Genomic DNA, 6,000 nt, shown 5'->3' on the forward strand with positions numbered 1-6,000 from the left:
AGACCCCAATGATCCTGGCTGGCTATAGGGCTTAGAGAGGATCTTGCTTGAGGGCCCTGCCAAGGGTGCTTGCCTCTGCCTTTCCTATTTCTCTCTCTGGAACCAAATAAATAAGCTTTTATAAAAAGAAAGAGAAAGGGCCAGCAGGTGGTGTGGTGGTTAAGGTGCTAGACTCCCACATGGCCAACAATGGTTCAAGTCCCAGACCTGGTGGCTTGAAACTCATGCCAGGTACAAATGTGCAAGTGCCCAAAATCCCAAGAGGAGAAAGAATGAAGGAAAAGGTATTGCAGCATAGCCATTCCCCTGGAAGGAGATTTCTCACTTTCCCTCTCTCTGTATCCCTTTGTGTCTCTTTGGTGAGCATGCATGCCCTATGGGCAAAAAAAAAAAGAGAGAGAGAGAGAGAGAGGGGCAGGGGGAAACTGCATTTGAAAGACTAGGAGACGCTAGCTTATGGCCTGGTGATTAAGGATCTGGACCCCACATGGCCACATGCACAGTTGGAGTCCTGAACCAGTGGCTTAGAGACAGGCTAGGCACATGTGAGTATGTGCTCAAAATTCCAAAAGAAGATAAAGGAAGGAGAAGGATTTCAGCATGACCATAGCCCAGGGAGACATTTTTTCCTCCCTCCTCTCACCCCATCTCTCTCTCTCTCTCTCTCTCTCTCTCTCTTTCCCACAAGGGCACACACTCTGCTTTCTCACAAGGGCACACACTCTGACAATTTTTTAAAAAAGAAGGAAAAGACAATACAACTAGAGGCAGAAATCAGCCATAAACAAGTAACACCAGCAAACGCCAGAAACTAGAGGAAGCGAGCTACAGATTCTTCCCCCAGAACCTCTGGAGGGAGCACAGATCTGCTGACATCTTAACTTGGGCCCAGTATTACTGACTCTGGACTTCTGGCCTCCAATTATAGAACTGTGAGAATTGAATTGCTGTTGTATTAATCACCAAGTTTATAGCAATTTGTTATGGCAGCCTCAAGAAACTAAATCAATTTGCCTTTTATTCATAAAATATTTTTTCCTTGTTTATCAATTAGTGGTACCCACTGTTCTACACATGAGTTAAAACTAGAGATGAATTTTGGAACCAGCTGATAACATAATGGTTATGTTGTTGGACTCCCTCGTAATTGACCACAGTTTGAGTCCTGGACCTGGCAACTTAAAACTGATGCCAACCTGCGTGTGTGTGTGCCCATGAACCTGAGTGGAGAATAGAGGAAAAGGGATTGTGGCATGGCCATCCCCTGTAGGGGGTGATTTCTCACTTTCTGTCTCTTTCTCTATATCTCTCTGGCAAGTGCACACACCCTATAAAAAAAAATCTCTCTAACAAAAAAATAAATAAAAAATAGATGAGACCAGCAAATGGTGTAATGGTTACATCGCTGGACTCCCATGTAGGTGACAACGGATCAAGTCCTGGACCCAGTGGCTTAAAACTCATGCTGGGCATGTGTGCATGCAGGACCAAGATCTGGAGAGAAGAATGGAGAAGAGGGGAGTGCAGCGTGGCCATCCTCCCTGGCAGGTGATTTCTCCCTTTCTGTCTCTCTGTTTGTCTGTCCGGCAAGCACATGTGCCCTATAGTAAAAATCTCTCTCAAAAAAAAAAAAAAAAAAAAGAAAAAGAAACCTAGAGATGACTTTTAATTCTCTTTCATATCTTATAGCTGAGTTGACTTTTTAAACTCAAGAGTCACAACCCATTTATTATTTTACTGTAAAATCTTTTTTAAATTATTTTATTTAACTTTATTTATTTATTTATTTATTTATTTATTTCAAATTGACCAGAGAGGCATAGAGAGAGAAGCAAGCCGCCAGGTTCAGGACTCAAACCGCAGTCAGCCATGAGGGAGCCCAGCACCCTTAACCACCAAGTCACCTGCCGGCCCCTGAATTGTAAAATCTTTAGTGGGTATATCCAAAGAATTGAAAGCAGAATCTCAAAAGGATATTTGTACACCTCTCTTGAAACATTTTCCACAGTAGCTAAAATGTAAGAGGCAACCCTGGTGTCCATCAACAAATAAATAGATAAGCAAAATGTGGTATATATACACAATAGGATATTATTTAGCCTTAAAAGGGAAGGAAATTCTGACATATGCTACAAATAGAATGAAGCTTGGGGACTTGATGCTAAGTTAAATAAACCAGTCACAAAAAGACAAGTAATTAATAATTCTGATACTATGTAGAATAATCAAAATCATAGAGACAGAAAGTAAAATAATGGTTATCAGGGGTTGGGAAGAATAGGAGAGTAAGGAGTTATTGTTTAATGGGTACAGTGTCAGTTTTAGAAAATGAAGAGTTCTCTCTCTCTTTCTGTGCAGATAGCAGGCCTGCAAGCATGGTGAACGTCCCTAAAACCCGCCGGACCTTCTGTAAGAAGTGTGGCAAGCACCAACCTCATAAAGTGACACAGTACAAAAAGGGCGAGGATTCTCTGTGCTCAGGGACAGTGGCGTTATGACAGGAAGCAGAGTGGCCATGGTGGACAGACTAAGCCTATTTTCCAGAAAAAGGCAAAAACTACAAAGAAGATTGTGCTGAGGCTTGAATGTGTTGAGCCCAACTGCAGATCTAAGAGAATGCTGGCTATCAAGAGATGTAAGCATTTTGAACTGGGAGGAGATAAGAAGAGAAAGGGTCAAGTGATCCAGTTCGAAGCCTCATCTTTTCTATTATGAAGATGACAAAATCGTGAGGTGAATGGTCACCTCATTTGATTACAGTTGGTTTGTTTGTAATGGAATAAAGTAATCAATAAAATTCCCCTTTCGGGGAAATTTGATTTCATGGTAAAAAAAAAAAAAAAGAGAGACAATGAAGAGTTCTGAAGACGGATGGTAGTGATGATTGCACAGCATTATGAATGTATTTAATACACTGATCTGTACACGTCAAATGGTTAAGATGGTAAATGGCATATTGTATTTTACCACAATATTTAATATCTTTAGTAGGTTATCATAAAAAAATTTAATGAAATAGGAAAACAATCAAAATGTAAGGGTAAGTAAATATTTTATAAGTTTATCCTGATTGCAGCTGTGAGTTGCTATCTCCTGGTCTGTGAAGTAAACTGTTAGTGTCAGTCTAAAATCTTGAGACAAACTGCTTTCAATATCTCAAGCTGATTATCAGTTCCTCCTAACTTTGAAATCTGAACCTCTTTAAGCCGATTTCCCTATAGTAAAATGGATAACGCTCTCCTCATAATGTTATTGAGGGAATTAACTGATATAATACATGCAAAATTCTTAGTTCAATGCCCAAACTTAAAAACTGATCCAGGAAATTGTATGCATTTAATTATCTGTGCTCTAAATCTTCAGACTATAGCATTTAGCTTCTAACTAATCTCCCTTTATCTCTCATCACCCCCCTCTAGCCTGCCCACAAGGTATTGTTTTTTATCAATAATGTGAGAGTTAAATCCACTCTTTCTGGCATTTGAATGCTGGTAGAGTTAAATCCACTCTGACATTTGAAGCACTCCATCATTGGGCCACACTGCCAGCATTCTCATTGCTTTCCCAGCTGGTACTGTTGACAAAGGAAATCTGTTACGCAAAGGCCCATTCCCATATTGCCACATTTTCTCATGCTGATCCCTCGTGTCCTTTCTGTCATATTCTTCAAGGTTTAGCAAAAGTCTCAATCCACTCAGAAAGCATTTCTGGCAATTGGGACTAATACTAGTTCTGAAAGGTTTTTACCGGAGTGTTACGGAAACGGCGACCCCAATCAACCACAAAAGTCGGTTCTTGATGTAAAATACAAGAGGCTTTATTGCTAGCGCGCTAGGACTCCACTCCCAGTCATACAAGACATGGCTAAGAGTGAAGTCCCGAACATAGGAGTATTCAGGTTATATAGACATGAGTCCGTGGGATGAGGGGAGGAAGCAAGATAAGGGGTTACAAGGTAATCTTATGACGACCATTTGGTCAGGCTTGCAGGAGCATTTGATCTGGGTTTCCGGGGCTAGCAGAAGGGAGGGATTTTACACTACAAAGGTCTGGGCTAGCTTGCCAGACTAGTTTGCAAATGGCTCAGGGCTCCCTGCAAGGTGTTAACAAATTACCCCAGGTTTCCACAACTTCAGCAGCATCTGCTTTAGTACAGAAACAAAAGAGGCAAAGGTTAGACTTTATCTTTGTAAGACAGGCTAATCTAATTTTATTCTTACAGTTCCTCTGTTAAAAAATGACTTCATGACTGGGAGACCAGATGGTGACAGAGCAGTAAAATACAAACTTTCTAAAGCAGATCCACATGAGAAGGTTGCTAGTTCTTGGTCAGAGCCCTCCCTGAGGCTGGGTGGGTAGCACGTTAAGATCCTGTTGCAGGTGCTGTACCTCTGTCTCTGTCTCTGTCTCTGTCTCTCTCTCTAATGGAATAAACACAGAAATAAACTTCATTTTTAAGGAATTATTTATATAATTGTATTTATTCATTCATTTATTTTAATTTGACCAGAGAGAGACACAGAGAGAAAGAGAGAGAAAGTGAGAAAGCAAGCCACCAGGTCCAGGACTCAAACTATGGCTGGCCTCATGGGAGTGGGAGTGTCCTGTGCCACAACCATCACTCCGCCTGCTGGTCCCAGAAATAAACCTTTTTAAAAATGTTTCATTGCCAAGTACAAAGGCTATGTTCACCAAAGATAAACTCCTTTAGGTTAGAAATCTCAGCTATCTTCATTAATAGCCAGTTGTCTTCAGGGAGTCAAATCTCACCTTCTTTATTTGTATAATGAAGACATTAATACATAAGGGGTTGCTGAAGTTATTTCATGAGTTAAAATTTCACTGCATTAGCATCAGAGTGATCTTGAAAACTTACTTACACCACTCTATAATGTTTTACATTACAATGAGAAAAATACACATTATGTGTGTTTAAAGGCTCTGTATCTACTAAGGTCTCCTGCTGAGGTCCTCAGAGTTAAACATCAACATGTGAATTTTGGGGTGACACAATCTAACTCAAAAGACCACTGGCTCATTTTTTTTTCTAAAGAATTATTTATTATTATTATTGTTAATATTATTTTTTTCACATGAGTTTTGCCTGAGAAAGAGAGAGAGAGAGAAAGAGAGAGTGAGAAAGCAAGCCGCCTGGTCCGGGACTCAAACCATGGCCAGTCATGTGGGAATTCCAGCACCTTATCCACCATGCCACCTGCGGGACCCACTGGCTCATTTTTATCTCCTTATAGATTTGCCTTTTCTGGAACATCATATGAATGAAATCAAATCAAATCAATGCCTTTTCCATCTAGCTTCTTTCACTTAGCATAATGCCTAAGAAATGTGTCCATGCTGCATGTCTCTGAGATTCATTCCTTGTTCTTGTCCATTAATATTCCATCATGAAAAGCAATTGTTCTGTGTTCTGTCCACTACCATCAATCCTTGAACCCAGAGGCAAATCTTTTAAATACATCTGCTTTGGTTCTAGTGGTTTCTCCCATTTCTCCTAGTAATATACTCATCCTACCATTTCTTAATATAAAAACTTAAGACATTTGTATTAATTTCCTGCTACTCTCTCCTGTTCACTTACACTCTCAATATAATCATATGACTATTTTTAGTGACTCTGCTAGCGACCTTTGTTTCTTAACTATAATACCCAAACTTTTATTTTTTTTTAGGTTTTTGTTATTGGGTGCTTGCCAGAGACATACATGGAAGGAAAGTGAGAAATCATCCCTAGGGGGGGATGGCCAAACCACAATCCCTTTTTCTACATACAGTCTCCACAGTCTCCTCTTGGGATTTTGGGCATGCACAGACACATGCCCACTGTGATTTTCAATCCACCAGGTCCAGGATTCAAACCACATAGTCAACTGTATGAGATCTAGTGCCTTAACCTCCACACCACCTGCTGGTCCCAGTACCCAAACTTCTAGTTGTCTCAAATAGAGATGCTATCTTTTTTTTTCTTTTTTGGAGAGGTTT

Source organism: Tupaia chinensis, unplaced genomic scaffold (genome assembly GCF_000334495.1).
Source record: "Tupaia chinensis unplaced genomic scaffold, TupChi_1.0 Scaffold146687_1, whole genome shotgun sequence".
Taxonomy (NCBI): Eukaryota; Metazoa; Chordata; class Mammalia; order Scandentia; family Tupaiidae; genus Tupaia; species Tupaia belangeri.